The sequence below is a fragment of the Salmo salar genome, chromosome 18, assembly GCF_965601325.2.
Source record: "Salmo salar chromosome 18, fSalSal1, whole genome shotgun sequence".
Taxonomy (NCBI): Eukaryota; Metazoa; Chordata; class Actinopteri; order Salmoniformes; family Salmonidae; genus Salmo; species Salmo salar.
This window is the reverse complement of record NC_138308.1, coordinates 47,599,110-47,617,500: the sequence shown is the minus strand read 5'-3', so window position 1 is coordinate 47,617,500 and position 18,391 is coordinate 47,599,110.

Sequence of the window (18,391 nt, the reverse complement as noted above, 5' to 3'; positions counted from 1 at the left end):
CCCTGATGGAATCTCTGCCGGTACCAGACCAGTCCGTCCCTGATGGAAACTCTACTGGTACCAGACCAGTCCGTCCCTGATGGAAACTCTACCGGTACCAGACCAGTCCATCCCGGATGGAAACTCTGCTGGTGCCTGACCAGTCCGTCCCCGATGGAAACTCTACTGGTACCAGACCAGTCCGTCCCTGATGGAAACTCTACTGGTACCAGACCAGTCCATCCCTGATGGAAACTCTGCTGGTACCAGACCAGTCCGTCCCCAATGGAAACTCTGCCGGTGCCTGACCAGTCCGTCCCCAATGGAAACTCTGCTGGTGCCTGACCAGTCCGTCCCCGATGGAAACTCTACTGGTACCAGACCAGTCCGTCCCTGATGGAAACTCTGCTGGTACCAGACCAGTCCGTCCCCGATGGAAACTCTGCTGGTGCCTGACCAGTCCGTCCCGGATGGAAACTCTGCTGGTACCAGACCAGTCCATCCCCGATGGAAACTCTACTGGTACCAGACCAGTCCGTCCCTGATGGAAACTCTGCTGGTACCAGACTAGTCCGTCCCCGATGGTAACTCTACTGGTACCAGACCAGTCCGTCCCCGATGGAAACTCCGCTGGTACCAGACCAGTCCGTCCCTGATGGAAACTCCACTGGTACCAGACCAATCCGTCCCCGATGGAAACTCCACTGGTACCAGACCAGTCCGTCCCTGATGGAAACTCTACTGGTACCAGACCAGTCCGTCCCCGATGGAAACTCCACTGGTACCAGACAAGTCCGTCCCTGATGGAAACTCCACTGGTACCAGACCAGTCCGTCCCTGATGGAAACTCTACTGGTACCAGACCAGTCCGTCCCTGATGGAAACTCCACTGGTACCAGACCAGTCCGTCCCTGATGGAAACTCTACTGGTACCAGACCAGTCCGTCCCTGATGGAAACTCTACTGGTACCAGACCAGTCCGTCCCCGATGGAAACTTCTCAGAGACATCTGTGCTCTGTAGAGACATAGAGACAGAGTTGTACTGATTATCAGTGATACGACTTATACACTCTGTGTATGCTACAACCTACCTCAATGGGAACTGGTCGACATCCTCAGACATGTCATCGTGGTTAGGGGGAATTCCCCCATTTGAATGCTTGAACAGCTGAAGAATGGGAAATCATGGGTTCATGTTGTGGGATGAGGCATGTTTTCTGTATTTCCCCCTTAAGCAATATACCAAAACTTAACAGTCTTCCAAATGAAGTGGAAAACACATACAAAGGGAATGAGAGAGGTAGTCAGTGATAAACTAACCCCAAAATGCACTCCTCCACACGCCAGTAGGCATGGAAACTGCAGGCTACATTCTCAGACACACATATGCTGCTAGCCTGGAGCCTGGAATGACTCCATTCTGTTTGGTTTATTAACCAGGCTATCAACATGCCCCTGTGTTGTACTGTATGTCCTCATTAACCAGGCTATCAACATGCCCCTTGTGTTGTACTGTATGTCCTCATTAACCAGGCTATCAACATGCCCCTGTGTTGTACTGTATGTCCTCATTAACCAGGCTATCAACATGCCCCTGTGTTGTACTGTATGTCCTCATTAACCAGGCTATCAACATGCCCCTTGTGTTGTACTGTATGTCCTCATTAACCAGGCTATCAACATGCCCCCTGTGTTGTACTGTATGTCCTCATTAACCAGGCTATCAACATGCCCCTTGTGTTGTACTGTATGTCCTCATTAACCAGAATATCATCATGTCCCTGTGTTGTATTGTATGTCCTCATTAACCAGGCTATCATCATGTCCCTGTGTTGTACTGTATATCACAGTTTGACTCATTATTTCCTACAGTAAGCCACACCTGGATCCACAAGGATTACCCTGTTACTTTCAATTGCAGCCTCCTCCTTCAACTATCCTCCTCCTTCTCTTCGACTATCCTCTCATCCCCTCTTCCTCTCATCCCCTCGTCATGTCATCTCCTCATCCTCTGCATCTCCTCCATCTCTCCTCCTTCTCTTCGACTATCCTCTCATCCCCTCTTCCCCTCATCTCCTCGTCATCTCATCTCCATCTCCTCCATCTCCTTCATCTCTACATCTCCTCCATCATCTCCTCATCTCTCCATCTCCTCCATCTCCTCCATCTCTCCATCTCTCCATCATCTCCTCCATCTCTTCATCTCTCCATCTCCTCCATCTCTTCATCTCCTCCATCTCCTCTATCTCCTCCATCTCTCCATCTCTCCATCTCCTCCATCTCTCCATCTCTCCATCTCCTCCATCTCTCCATCTCTCCATCTCCTCCATCTCTCCATCTCCTCAATCTCTCCATCTCCTCCATCTCTCCGTCTCTCCATCTCCTCGTCTCTCCATCTCCTCCATCTCTCTGTCTCTCCATCTCCTCGTCTCTCAATCTCCTCCATCTCTTCATCTCCTCCATCTCCTTCATCTCCTCCGTCTCCTCATCTCCTCCATCTCCTCCATCTCTCCATCTCTCCATCTCTTCATCTCCTCCATCTCCTCCATCTTTCCATCTCTCCATCTCCTCCTCTCTAACTTCCCTTCCTTTACTAAATGGCCAGGATCTAAATGACCTGGATCTAAATGACCAGGATCTAAATGACCAGGATCTAAATGACCAGGATCTAAATGACCTGGATCTAAACGACCTGGATCTAAATGACCTGGATCTAAATGACCTGGATCTACACGACCTGGATCTAAATGACCTGGATCTAAACGACCAGGATCTAAACGACCTGGATCTAAACGACCTGGATCTAAATGACCTGGATCTAGATGACCAGGATCTAAATGACCAGGATCTAAATGACCTGGATCTAAATGACCTGGATCTAAATGACCTGGATCTAAATGACCAGGATCTATATGACCTGGATCTAAACGACCTGGATCTAAGCATCTGTACTCAGAGTCTCTGCTATAGTCACCCTATCCAGGATGTTGTATATCTATACCCAACAATTACTATAAAGTTTTTATGTTCCACGAAGTGCAGATAGACAGGCAGTGTAGCCTAAATGATGCAGAAAACCTAAGCAGAGGCACATCAGGGCCAATATTCACATAGTTTCAGAGTGCTGCTTTAGGATCAGGTCGTCTCTCTAACGCTGAACTGATCCTAAATCAGCACTCCTACTATCTGAGACACTGTAAATACGGGACCCAGAAGGAGAAAGAGTTCTTGTTTACAGTCCTACCAGATTAGAAGATATTGGTCTGTGACCCAAATGGCACCATCTTCTCCATTATTAAGGAAACCATTTTGGAAGCGTTCTTGCTTTTAAAATAGGGCTTGTTGATTGGTGGAGACCCAACCATAAGACGAAAAAGCTGTCAGATGTCATCATCTCTTCCTTTCAGAGATCATCTGCTGGTCTGCTGATCTGCTGAAGCTACTTTTCCTGGTCATTTAGCTGTCAGATGTCATCATCTCTTCCTTTCAGAGATAATCTGCTAATCTGCTGATATTGAAGTTACTTTTCCTGGTCATTTAGCTGTCAGATGTCATCATCTCTGAAAGGAAGAGATAATCTGCTGATCTGCTGATCTGCTGAAGCTACTTTTCCTGGTCATTTAGCTGTCAGATGTCATAATCTCTTCCTTTCAGAGATAATCTGCTGATCTGCTGATGTTGAAGCTACTTTTCCTGGTCATTTAGCTGTCAGATGTCATCATCTCTTCTGTTCAGAGATAATCTGCTGATCTGCTGATGTTGAAGCTACTTTTCCTGGTCATTTAGCTGTCAGATGTCATCATCTCTGAAAGGAAGAGATAATCTGCTAAACTGCTGATCTGCTGAAGCTACTTTTCCAGGTCATTTAGCCGTCAGATGTCATCATCTCTTCTGTTCTTTGTAGGACAGAGAGACGGTTGCCTCATTCCGCCGCGATGTTTTACTTTTTCCAACTCCAATGCTTTCATCTCAGCAGGTGTTTCCCCTATATTCATTGAGCAGCGGTGGCCTACCGCTACTAAACTGTTGCTCACCGCTGCAAAAAAAAAATCATGTCATTATTTTCTATATTTACATTTCTGCCTAGACACGCTTTTAAATGGATAGTCGTTGGCTTAATGACTTGAAGTCTATGGGAACAGCTAGCATGTTGTTGTGCTAACGCTAGTAGCAATGCAACCCCCCCAGCCCCCCCCCCCCCCCCCCCACCTCTGAAAAAAACTCCTAGGGGAAACACTGATCCCAGTTTTGATCATTTAATGGGGATTAAAAACTCAAAAAAACTCCCATGGGTAATACTGATCCCAGGTCATTTAATGGGTATGAAAAACTCCTAGGGGAAACACTGATCCCAGGTCATTTAATGGGATCTTTACAGAACATGTTGGTCACTAAGACTATGTTCCTTTAATTAAAGCTCCATAGAACTCAGAAAGGACATGATCTGTTCCAGCGTGGACATTACCGGTCCTCTTATAGTCTTCATTCATTCCATTCTGTGTCTGTCAAACCATTTCCATCGACCACAGTCAAGCATTAGAGTAGAGAGAACACAATGAAAGTCTAAAGAGCTTGATCTCCAAATCCAATATTAGGCTTAAAAAAAACAAGGAAAACTAAACTTCTCAAATTGAAGACTTATTTTCAGTGGTGACCCGTTGCCCCGACATACACTCAGTGGCCAGTTTATTAGGTACACGGAAAATGGTTCACGGAAATAGTTCTCTCCTACAGACAGTGAGTCACGTGGCCGTGGCTTTCTATATAAAGCAGGCAGACAGGCATCAAGGCATTCAGTTACTGTTCTATTGAATGTTAGTTTGAATGGGCGAAAACGAGCGACCTAAGCGACTTAAGAGCGTGGTATGATTGTTGGTGCCAGGCGCGTCAGTTCCAGTATCTCAGAAACGTCCGGCCTCCTGGGCTGTTCATGTACAACCGTGTCTAGGATTTACAGAGAATGGTGCGACGAACAAAATACAACCGGTCAACGGCAATTGTGGGTGAAAACAGCTTGTTGATGACAGAGGTCGAAAGGAGAATGGCAAGAACGGTGCAAGCTAACAGGCGGGCCTCAAACAGGAAAAATAACGGAACAGTGGTGTGCAGAACGGCATCTCGGGAACGCACAATTCAACGGTCCTCGTCACGGATTGGCTATTGCAGCAGACGGCCACCCCGGGTTCCGCTCCTATCAGATACAAACAGGAAGAAGCAGCTCCAGTGGGCAAATCGATCACCAACACTGGATAAATGAGGAGTGGAAAAACATAACCTGGTCCAACGAATCACGGTTCATGTTACGTCATGCTGATGGCAGAGTCAGGATTTAGCCTAAGTAGCGTGAGTCCATGGCCCCCATCCTGCCTGGTGTCAAAACGGTACAGGCTGGTGGCGGTGGTGTGATGGTGTGGGGAATGTTTTCCTGGCACACGTTAGGTCCCTTGATACCAATTGAGCAATGTTTCCATGCCCCAAATCAGGCTGTTCTGGAGGTCCGACCCTCTACTAGAAAGGTGTACCTAATAAACTTGCCTGGTGTCTGTATGTTTATGATATAATGTATATAAACCATAACCTTTTTTTCTTAAATAGGATGCTTTCTCACAATGAACATCAATATTAGTCCAATATCAGGACAAGGACAGCTCTACTAGTCCCACATCAGGACAAGGACAGCTCTACTAGTCCAATATCAGGACAAGGACAGCTCTACTAGTCCCACATCAGGACAAGGACAGCTCTACTAGTCCCACATCAGGACAAGGACAGCGCAACTAGTCCCACATCAGGACAAGGACAGCTCTACTAGTCCCACATCAGGACAAGGACAGCTCTACTAGTCCAATATCAGGACAAGGACAGCTCTACTAGTCCCACATCAGGACAAGGACAGCTCTACTAGTCCCACATCAGGACAAGGACAGCTCTACTAGTCCCACATCAGGACAAGGACAGCTCTACTAGTCCCACATCAGGACAAGGACAGCTCTACTAGTCCATCATCAGGACAGGGACAGCTCTACTAGTCCCACATCAGGACAAGGACAGCTCTACTAGTCCCACATCAGGACAAGGACAGCTCTACTAGTCCATCATCAGGACAGGGACAGCTCTACTAGTCCCACATCAGGACAAGGACAGCTCTACAAGTCCAATATCTGGATATATTTTATATGTATAGATCATATGTGTATAGATGGATATATTTTATATATATAGATCATGTGTGTATAGATGGATATATTTTATATGTATATATGAATAGATGGATATATTTTATATGTATAGATCATATGTGTATAGATGGATATATTTTATATATATAGATCATGTGTGTATGGATGGATATATTTTATATGTATAGATCATATGTGTATAGATGGATATATTTTATATGTATAGATCATATGTGTATAGATGGATATATTTTATATATATAGATCATGTGTGTATGGATGGATATATTTTATATATATAGATCATATGTGTATAGATGTATATATTTTATATATATAGATCATGTGTGTATAGATGGATATATTTTATATGTATATATGAATAGATGGATATATTTTATATGTACAGTGGGGGGAAAAAGTATTTGATCCCCTGCTGATTTTGTACGTTTGCCCACTGACAAAGAAAGGATCAGTCTATAATTTTAATGGTAGGTTTATTTGAACAGTGAGAGACAGAATAACAACAAAAAAATCCAGAAAAACGCATGTCAGAAATGTTATAAATTGATTTGCATTTTAATGAGGGAAATAAGTATTTGACCCCCTCTCAATCAGGAAGATTTCTGGCTCCCAGGTGTATTTTATACAGGTAATGAGCTGAGATTAGGAGCACACTGTTAAAGGGAGTGCTCCTAACAGCAGCTTGTTACCTGTAAAAAAGACACCTGTCCACAGAAGCAATCAATCAATCAGATTCCAAACTCTCCACCATGGCCAAGACCAAAGAGCTCTCCAAGGATGTCAGGGACAAGATTGTAGACCTACACAAGGCTGGAATGGGCTACAAGACCATCGCCAAGCAGCTTGGTGAGAAAGTGACAGATGGATATACTGTATTTTATATGTGTAGATCATATATGCATATATTTTATATGTATAGTTCATATATGTATATATGTAAATATATATGTATAGATGGATATGTGTTATATGTATAGATCACATCTGTATAGATGGATATATTTTATACGTATATATATATATATATTGTCACAACTCCCGCCGAAGTCAACCCCTCTCCTTGTTCGGGCGACGTTCGGCGGTCGACGTCACCGGCTTACTAGTTGCCACCGATCGATGTTTCACTGTTCGTTTGGTTTTGTCTTTATTGTGTACACCTGTTTTGAGTTTCCCTAATTATGTTCATTATTTAAACCTCTGCATTTCCTGTTTGTCTTGTCGGTGATTGTTTGTCTGTTTTGTGTAGTTGGAGGTGTTTCTCCTAACTATGTAATTTTTATGAGAAGATGGATTGATACATTTTAGTAAACACGTTTTGTTTACCTTCATCCCTGTGTCCTGCGCCTGACTCCTCCACTTCTCTAAGAAAATCTGTTACATATATATATGTATAGATGGTTATATTTTCTATGTGTAGATCATATCTTTATAGATCGATATATGTATAGATCATATCTGTATAGATGGATATATTTTCTATGTATAGATCGTACCTGAATAGATGGATATATTATATATACATTATGTATTTCTTTGCTAAACTCCACCATACCCCCAGCATGGTTAATAAAACCAGTGAATCGTGCTTTTATACTGAAAATAATTCAGTTAGTCAATGTTTGATCAGTCTTCTAAATGGGAAAAGCTTTTTACTGCTCAGTAAACTCTACCTCGGCTTCTTAAGTACCTTCCTGAGGAGATAGGTTAGGATGCGTCCTAATTGGAACCCTCATCCCTATGTAGTGCACTTCTTTTGACCAGGACCCCTTAGGGAATGGAATGGAACTGAGGGCCATTTGGAACACAAACCTAAAGATGTTAGCTACAGGAACGTACGCCAGGGAAAATACTCATTGGTCTGTCTCTGCTGGATTTAAGGAGCCTGTAAAGGAATTGGAACAGGATGAGAGAGGAAGGAACATAGACTAAAGTATGGCTGGAGGTATGTGAAGTACTGTTTGGGTGTACACTACTACCCTCTGGGCCCTGGTCTAAAGTAGTGCACTACTACTCTATAGACCCTGGTCTAAAGTAGTGCACTACTACCCTCTGGGCCCTGGTCTAAAGTAGTGCATTACAACCCTCTGGGCCCTGGTCTAAAGTAGTGCACTACTACCCTATGGGCCCTGGTCTAAAGTAGTGCACTACTACCCTATGGGCCCTGGTCTAAAGTAGTGCACTACTGCCCTATAGACCCTGGTCTAAAGTAGTGCACTACTACCCTATAGGCCCTGGTCTAAAGTAGTGCACTACACCCCTATATAGGTCCTGGTCTAAAGTAGTGCACTACTACCCTATAGATCCTGGTCAAAAGTAGTGCACTACTGCCCTATAGACCCTGGTCTAAAGTAGTGCCGTTTGGGGCCCTATTATCTTTCGGTATTTGAGTTTTTGCTGGAAGGTTAATGAGACTGGTCATGTAAATATAGTCTTTAAAGAGGTTGTGGTAAGGTTATATCTTGTCATTGAGAAGTTAATCAGTTGTATTTTTATTTCATTTTACGTTTTGCAGCTTCCTTGTCAATCAGAAGTCAGTTTGTTTTCATTTTAACTTATAGTTGGCCTATTGTAGCAAACGGCGGGGCAGGGAAGCGAACCCGAGTTGTTGGTGTGAAAGGCTAATGCACCCTACGCATTGCGCCAATAGGGTTAACCCACTTGGTGGGAGTTGTAAAGTGGCTAATATAGCAAGATTCGCTAGAGGATATGACATCTGGGAGCTTTCATCACATGTTTGGAATTATTAGCTGTAGCTTCCCCTGTAGCTGTTGAACCAGTTACCACAAACCCAGCTTAAACCAGTTACCACAAACCCAGCTTGAACCAGTTACCACAAACCCAGGTTGAACCAATTACAACAAACCCAGCTTAAACCAGTTTCCACAAACCCAGCTTGAACCAGTTACCACAAACCCATCTTGGATCAGTTACCACAAACCCAGCTTAAACCAGTTACCACAAAACCAGCTTAAACCAGTTACCACAAACCCAGCTTAAACCAGTTACCACAAACCCAGCTTAAACCAGTTACCACAAACCCAGCTTGAACCAGTTACCACAAACCCAGCTTGAACCAGTTACCACAAACCCAGCTTGAACCCAGCTTGAACCAGTTACCACAAACCCAGCTTAAACCAGTTACCACAAACCCAGCTTAAACCAGTTACCACAAACACAGCTTGAACCAGTTATCAACAAACCCAGCTTAAACCAATTACCACAAACCCAGCTTGAACCAGTTACCACAAACCCAGTTTGAACCAGTTACCACAAACCCAACTTGAACCAGTTACCACAAACCCAGCTTGAACCAGTTTCCACAAACCCAGTTTAAACCAATTACCACAAACCCAGCTTAAACCAGTTACCACAAACCCAGCTTGAACCAGTTACCACAAACCCAGCTTGAACCAGTTACCACAAACCCAGCTTGAACCAGTTACCACAAACCCAGCTTAAACCAGTTACCACAAACCCAGCTTGAACCAGTTACCACAAACCCAGCTTGAACCAGTTACCACAAACCCAGCTTGAACCAGTTACCACAAACCCAGCTTGAACCCAGCTTGAACCAGTTACCACAAACCCAGCTTAAACCAGTTACCACAAACCCAGCTTAAACCAGTTACCACAAACACAGCTTGAACCAGTTATCAACAAACCCAGCTTAAACCAATTACCACAAACCCAGCTTGAACCAGTTACCACAAACCCAGTTTGAACCAGTTACCACAAACCCAACTTGAACCAGTTACCACAAACCCAGCTTGAACCAGTTTCCACAAACCCAGTTTAAACCAATTACCACAAACCCAGCTTAAACCAGTTACCACAAACCCAGCTTGAACCAGTTACCACAAACCCAGCTTGAACCAGTTACCACAAACCCAGCTTGAACCAGTTACCACAAACCCAGCTTAAACCAGTTACCACAAACCCAGCTTGAACCAGTTACCACAAACCCAGCTTGAACCAGTTACCACAAACCCAGCTTGAACCCAGCTTGAACCAGTTACCACAAACCCAGCTTAAACCAGTTACCACAAACCCAGCTTAAACCAGTTACCACAAACCCAGCTTAAACCAGTTATCAACAAACCCAGCTTAAACCAATTACCACAAACCCAGCTTGAACCAGTTACCACAAACCCAGTTTGAACCAGTTACCACAAACCCAGCTTGAACCAGTTACCACAAACCCAGCTTGAACCAGTTTCCACAAACCCAGTTTAAACCAATTACCACAAACCCAGCTTAAACCAGTTACCACAAACCCAGCTTGAACCAGTTACCACAAACCCAGCTTGAACCAGTTACCACAAACCCAGCTTGAACCAGTTACCACAAACCCAGCTTAAACCAGTTACCACAAACCCAGCTTGAACCAGTTACCACAAACCCAGCTTGAACCAGTTACCACAAACCCAGCTTGAACCAGTTACCAAACACCCAGCTTGAACCAGTTACCACAAACCCAGCTTGAACAAGTTACCACAGACCCAGCTTGAACCAGTTACCACAAACCCAGCTTGAACCAGTTACCAAAAACCCAGCTTGAACCAGTTACCTACCACAAACCCAGCTTAAACCAGTTACCACAAACCCAGCTTGAACCAGTTACCACAAACCCAGCTTGAACCAGTTACCACAAACCCAGCTTGAACCAGTTACCACAAACCCAGCTTGAACCAGTTACCACAAACCCAGCTTAAACCAGTTACCACAAACCCAGCTTAAACCAGTTACCACAAACCCAGCTTAAACCAGTTACCACAACCCCAGATTGAACCAGTTACCACAAACCCAGCTTGAACCAGTTACCACAAACCCAGCTTAAACCAGTTACCACGAACCCAGCTTGAACCAGTTACCACAAACCCAGCTTGAACCAGTTACCACAAACCCAGCTTGAACCAGTTACCACAAACCCAGCTTGAACCAGTTACCACAAACCCAGCTTGAACCTAGCTTGAACCAGTTACCACAAACCCAGCTTAAACCAGTTACTACAAACCCAGCTTGAAGCAGTTACCACAAACCCAGCTTAAACCAGTTACCACGAACCCAGCTTGAACCAGTTACCACAAACCCAGCTTGAACCAGTTACCACAAACCCAGCTTGAACCAGTTACCACAAACCCAGCTTGAACCAGTTACCACAAACCCAGCTTGAACCTAGCTTGAACCAGTTACCACAAACCCAGCTTAAACCAGTTACCAAAAACCCAGCTTGAACCAGTTACCTACCACAAACCCAGCTTAAACCAGTTACCACAAACCCAGCTTGAACCAGTTACCACAGACCCAGCTTGAACCAGTTACCACAAACCCAGCTTGAACCAGTTACCAAAAACCCAGCTTGAACCAGTTACCTACCACAAACCCAGCTTAAACCAGTTACCACAAACCCAGCTTGAACCAGTTACCACAAACCCAGCTTGAACCAGTTACCACAAACCCAGCTTGAACCAGTTACCACAAACCCAGCTTGAACCAGTTACCACAAACCCAGCTTAAACCAGTTACCACAAACCCAGCTTAAACCAGTTACCACAAACCCAGCTTAAACCAGTTACCACAACCCCAGATTGAACCAGTTACCACAAACCCAGCTTGAACCAGTTACCACAAACCCAGCTTAAACCAGTTACCACGAACCCAGCTTGAACCAGTTACCACAAACCCAGCTTGAACCAGTTACCACAAACCCAGCTTGAACCAGTTACCACAAACCCAGCTTGAACCAGTTACCACAAACCCAGCTTGAACCTAGCTTGAACCAGTTACCACAAACCCAGCTTAAACCAGTTACTACAAACCCAGCTTGAAGCAGTTAACACAAACCCAGCTTAAACCAGTTACCACAAACCCAGCTTAAACCAATTACCACAAACCCAGCTTAAACCAGTAACCACAAAACCTGTTTGAACCAGTTACCACAAACCCAGCTTGAACCAGTTATCACAACCCCAGCTTGAACCAGTTACCACAAATCCAGTTTAAACCAATTACCACAAACCCATCTTAAACCAGTTACCACAAACCCAGCTTGATCCAGTTACCACAAACCCAGCTTGAACCAGTTACCACAAACCCAGCTTGAACCCAGCTTAAACCAGTTACCACAAACCCAGCTTGAACCAGTTACCACAAACCCAGCTTGAACCAGTTAACACAAACCCAGCTTGAACCAGTAACCACAAACCCAGTTTAAACCAATTACCATAAACCCAGCTTAAACCAGTTACCACAAACCCAGCTTGAACCAATTACAACAAACCCAGCTTAAACCAGTTACCACAAACCCAGCTTAAACCAGTTACCACAAACCCAGCTTAAACCAGTTACCACAAACCCAGCTTGAACCAGTTACCACAAACCCAGCTTGAACCAGTTACCACAAACCCAGCTTGAACCCAGCTTGAACCAGTTACCACAAACCCAGCTTAATCCAGTTACCACAAACCCAGCTTGAACCAGTTACCAAAAACCCAGCTTGAACCAGTTACCACAAACCCAGCTTGAACCAGTTACCACAAACCCAGCTTAAACCAGTTACCACAAACCCAGCTTGAACCAGTTACCAAAAACCCAGATTGAACCAGTTACCACAAACCCAGCTTAAACCAGTTACCACAAACCCAGCTTGAACCAGTTACCACAAACCCAGCTTGAACCAGTTACCACAAACCCAGCTTAAACCAGTTACCACAAACCCAGCTTAAACCAGTTACCACAAACCCAGCTTAAACCAGTTACCACAACCCCAGCTTGAACCAGTTACCACAAACCCAGCTTGAACCAGTTACCACAAACCCAGCTTAAACCAGTTACCACAAACCCAGCTTGAACCAGTTACCACAAACCCAGCTTGAACCAGTTACCACAAACCCAGCTTGAACCAGTTACCACAAACCCAGCTTGAACCAGTTACCAAAAACCCAGATTGAACCAGTTACCACAAACCCAGCTTAAACCAGTTACCACAAACCCAGCTTGAACCAGTCACCACAAACCCAGCTTGAACCAGTTACCACAAACACAGCTTGAACCAGTTACCACAAACCCAGCTTGAAACAGTTACCAAAAACCCAGATTGAACCAGTTACCACAAACCCAGCTTAAAGCAATTACCACAAACCCAGCTTAAACCAGTTACCACAAACCCCGTTTGAACCAGTTACCACAAACCCAGCTTGAACCAGTTACCACAAACCCAGCTTGAACCAGTTACCACAAACCCAGTTTAAAACAATTACCACAAACCAAGCTTAAACCAGTTACCACAAACCCAGCTTGAACCAGTTACCACAAACCCAGCTTGAAACAGTTACCACAAACCCAGCTTGAACCAGTTACCACAAACCCAGCTTGAACCCAGCTTAAACCAGTTACCACAAACCCAGCTTGAACCAGTTACCACAAACCCAGCTTGAACCAGTTACCACAAACCCAGCTTGAACCAGTTACCACAAACCCAGCTAACACCAGTTACCACCAACCCAGCTTGAACCAGTTACCACAAACCCAGCTTGAACCCAGCTTAAACCAGTTACCACAAACTCAGCTTGAACCAGTTACCACAAACCCAGCTTGAACCAGTTACCACAAACCCAGCTTGAAACAGTTACCAAAAACCCAGATTGAACCAGTTACCACAAACCCAGCTTAAACCAATTACCACAAACCCAGCTTAAACCAATTACCACAAACCCCGTTTGAACCAGTTACCACAAACCCAGCTTGAACCAGTTACCACAAACCCAGCTTGAACCAGTTACCACAAACCCAGTTTAAAACAATTACCACAAACCCAGCTTAAACCAGTTACCACAAACCCAGCTTGAACCAGTTACCACAAACCCAGCTTGAACCAGTTACCACAAACCCAGCTTGAACCAGTTACCACAAACCCAGCTTGAACCCAGCTTAAACCAGTTACCACAAAACCCAGCTTGAACCAGTTACCACAAACCCAGCTTAAACCAATTACCACAAACCCAGCTTAAACCAGTTACCACAAACCCACCTTGAATGAATTACAACAAACCCAGCTTAAACCAGTTACCACAAACCCAGCTTGAACCAGTTACCACAAACCCAGCTTGGATCAGTTACCACAAACCCAGCTTAAACCAGTTACCACAAACCCAGCTTAAACCAGTTACCACAAACCCAGCTTGAACCAGTTACCACAAACCCAGTTTAAAACAATTACCACAAACCCAGCTTAAACCAGTCACCACAAACCCAGCTTGAACCAGTTACCACAAACCCAGCTTGAACCAGTTACCACAAACCCAGCTTGAACCAGTTACCACAAACCCAGCTTGAACCCAGCTTAAACCAGTTACCACAAAACCCAGCTTGAACCAGTTACCACAAACCCAGCTTAAACCAATTACCACAAACCCAGCTTAAACCAGTTACCACAAACCCAGCTTGAATCAATTACAACAAACCCAGCTTAAACCAGTTACCACAAACCCAGCTTGAACCAGTTACCACAAACCCAGCTTGGATCAGTTACCACAAACCCAGTTTAAACCAGTTACCACAAACCCAGCTTAAACCAGTTACCACAAACCCAGCTTAAACCAGTTACCACAAACCCAGCTTGAACCAGTTACCACAAACCCAGCTTGAACCAGTTACCACTAACCCAGCTTGAACCCAGCTTGAACCAGTTACCACAAACCCAGCTTAAACCAGTTACCACAAACCCAGCTTAAACCAGTTACCACAAACCCAGCTTAAACCAGTTACCACAAACCCAGCTTAAACCAATTACCACAAACCAAGCTTGAACCAGTTACCACAAACCCAGTTTGAACCAGTTACCACAAACCCAGCTTGAACCAGTTACCACAAACCCAGCTTGAACCAGTTACCACAAACCCAGTTTAAACCAATTACCACAAACCCAGCTTAAACCAGTTACCACAAACCCAGCTTGAACAAGTTACCACAAACCCAGCTTGAACCAGTTACCACAAACTCAGCTTGAACCAGTTACCACAAACCCAGCTTAAGCCAGTTACCACAAACACAGCTTGAACCAGTTACCACAAACCCAGCTTGAACCAGTTACCACAAACCCAGCTTAAACCAGTTACCACAAACGAAGCTTGAACCAGTTACCAAAAACCCAGCTTGAACCAGTTACCACAAACCCAGCTTGAACCAGTTACCACAAACCCAGCTTGAACCAGTTACCACAAACCCAGCTTGAACCAGTTACCAAAAACCCAGATTGAACCAGTTACCACAAACCCAGCTTAAACCAGTTACCACAAACCCAGCTTGAACCAGTTACCACAAACCCAGCTTGAACCAGTTACCACAAACCCAGCTTGAACCAGTTACCACAAACCCAGCTTGAACCAGTTACCACAAACCCAGCTTGAACCCAGCTTAAACCAGTTACCACAAACCCAGTTTGAACCAGTTACCACAAACCCAGCTTGAACCAGTTACCACAAACCCAGCTTGAACCAGTTACCACAAACCCAGTTTAAACCAATTACCACAAACCCAGCTTAAACCAGTTACCACAAACCCAGCTTGAACAAGTTACCACAAACCCAGCTTGAACCAGTTACCACAAACTCAGCTTGAACCAGTTACCACAAACCCAGCTTAAACCAGTTACCACAACCCCAGCTTGAACCAGTTACCACAAACCCAGCTTGAACCAGTTACCACAAACCCAGCTTGAACCAGTTACCACAAACCCAGCTTGAACCAGTTACCACAAACCCAGCTTGAACCAGTTACCACAAACCCAGCTTGAACCCAGCTTAAACCAGTTACCACAAAACCCAGCTTGAACTAGTTACCAAAAACCCAGCTTAAACCAATTACCACAAACCCAGCTTGAACCAGTTACCACAAACCCAGCTTGAATCAATTACAACAAACCCAGCTTAAACCAGTTACCACAAACCCAGCTTGAACCAGTTACCACAAACCCAGCTTGAACCCAGCTTAAACCAGTTACCACAAAACCCAGCTTGAACCAGTTACCACAAACCCAGCTTAAACCAATTACCACAAACCCAGCTTAAACCAGTTACCACAAACCCAGCTTGAATCAATTACAACAAACCCAGCTTAAACCAGTTACCACAAACCCAGCTTGAACCAGTTACCACAAACCCAGCTTGGATCAGTTACCACAAACCCAGTTTAAACCAGTTACCACAAACCCAGCTTAAACCAGTTACCACAAACCCAGCTTAAACCAGTTACCACAAACCCAGCTTGAACCAGTTACCACAAAGCCAGCTTGAACCAGTTACCACAAACCCAGCTTGAACCCAGCTTGAACCAGTTACCACAAACCCAGCTTAAACCAGTTACCACAAACCCAGTTTAAACCAGTTACCACAAACCCAGCTTAAACCAATTACCACAAACCCAGCTTAAACCAATTACCACAAACCAAGCTTGAACCAGTTACCACAAACCCAGTTTGAACCAGTTACCACAAACACAGCTTGAACCAGTTACCACAAACCCAGCTTGAACCAGTTACCACAAACCCAGTTTAAACCAATTACCACAAACCCAGCTTAAACCAGTTACCACAAACCCAGCTTGAACAAGTTACCACAAACCCAGCTTGAACCAGTTACCACAAACTCAGCTTGAACCAGTTACCACAAACCCAGCTTAAGCCAGTTACCACAAACACAGCTTGAACCAGTTACCACAAACCCAGCTTGAACCAGTTACCACAAACCCAGCTTAAACCAGTTACCACAAACGAAGCTTGAACCAGTTACCAAAAAACCAGCTTGAACCAGTTACCACAAACCCAGCTTGAACCAGTTACCACAAACCCAGCTTGAACCAGTTACCACAAACCCAGCTTGAACCAGTTACCAAAAACCCAGATTGAACCAGTTACCACAAACCCAGCTTAAACCAGTTACCACAAACCCAGCTTGAACCAGTTACCACAAACCCAGCTTGAACCAGTTACCACAAACCCATCTTAAACCAGTTACCACAAACCCAGCTTAAACCAGTTACCACAAACCCAGCTTAAACCAGTTACCACAACCCCAGCTTGAACCAGTTACCACAAACCCAGCTTGAACCAGTTACCAAAAACCCAGCTTGAACCAGTTACAACAAACCCAGCTTGAACCAGTTACCACAAACCCAGCTTGAACCAGTTACCACAAACCAAGCTTGAACCAGTTACAACAAACCCAGCTTGAACCCAGCTTAAACCAGTTACCACAAAACCCAGCTTGAACTAGTTACCAAAAACCCAGCTTAAACCAATTACCACAAACACAGCTTGAACCAGTTACCACAAACCCAGCTTGAACCAGTTACCACAAACCCAGCTTGAACCAGTTACCACAAACCCAGTTTGAACCAGTTACCAAAAACCCAGCTTGAACCAGTTACCACAAACCCAGCTTGAACCAGTTACCACAAACCCAGCTTGAACCAGTTACCACAAACCCAGCTTGAACCAGTTACCAAAAACCCAGCTTGAACCAGTTACCACAAACCCAGCTTAAACCAGTTACCACAAACCCAGCTTGAACCAGTTACCACAAACCCAGCTTGAACCAGTTACCACAAACCCAGCTTAAACCAGTTACCACAAACCCAGCTTGAACCAGTTACCACAAACCCAGCTTGGATCAGTTACCACAAACCCAGCTTAAACCAGTTACCACAAACCCAGCTTAAACCAGTTACCACAAACCCAGCTTAAACCAGTTACCACAAACCCAGCTTGAACCAGTTACCACAAACCCAGCTTGAACCAGTTACCACAAACCCAGCTTGAACCCAGCTTGAACCAGTTACCACAAACCCAGCTTAAACCAGTTACCACAAACCCAGCTTAAACCAGTTACCACAAACCCAGCTTAAACCAGTTACCACAAACCCAGCTTAAACCAATTACCACAAACCCAGCTTGAAGCAGTTACCACAAACCCAGTTTGAACCAGTTACCACAAACCCAGCTTGAACCAGTTACCACAAACCCAGCTTGAACCAGTTACCACAAACCCAGTTTGAACCAGTTACCAAAAACCCAGCTTGAACCAGTTACCACAAACCCAGCTTGAACCAGTTACCACAAACCCAGCTTGAACCAGTTACCACAAACCCAGCTTGAACCAGTTACCAAAAACCCAGCTTGAACCAGTTACCACAAACCCAGCTTAAACCAGTT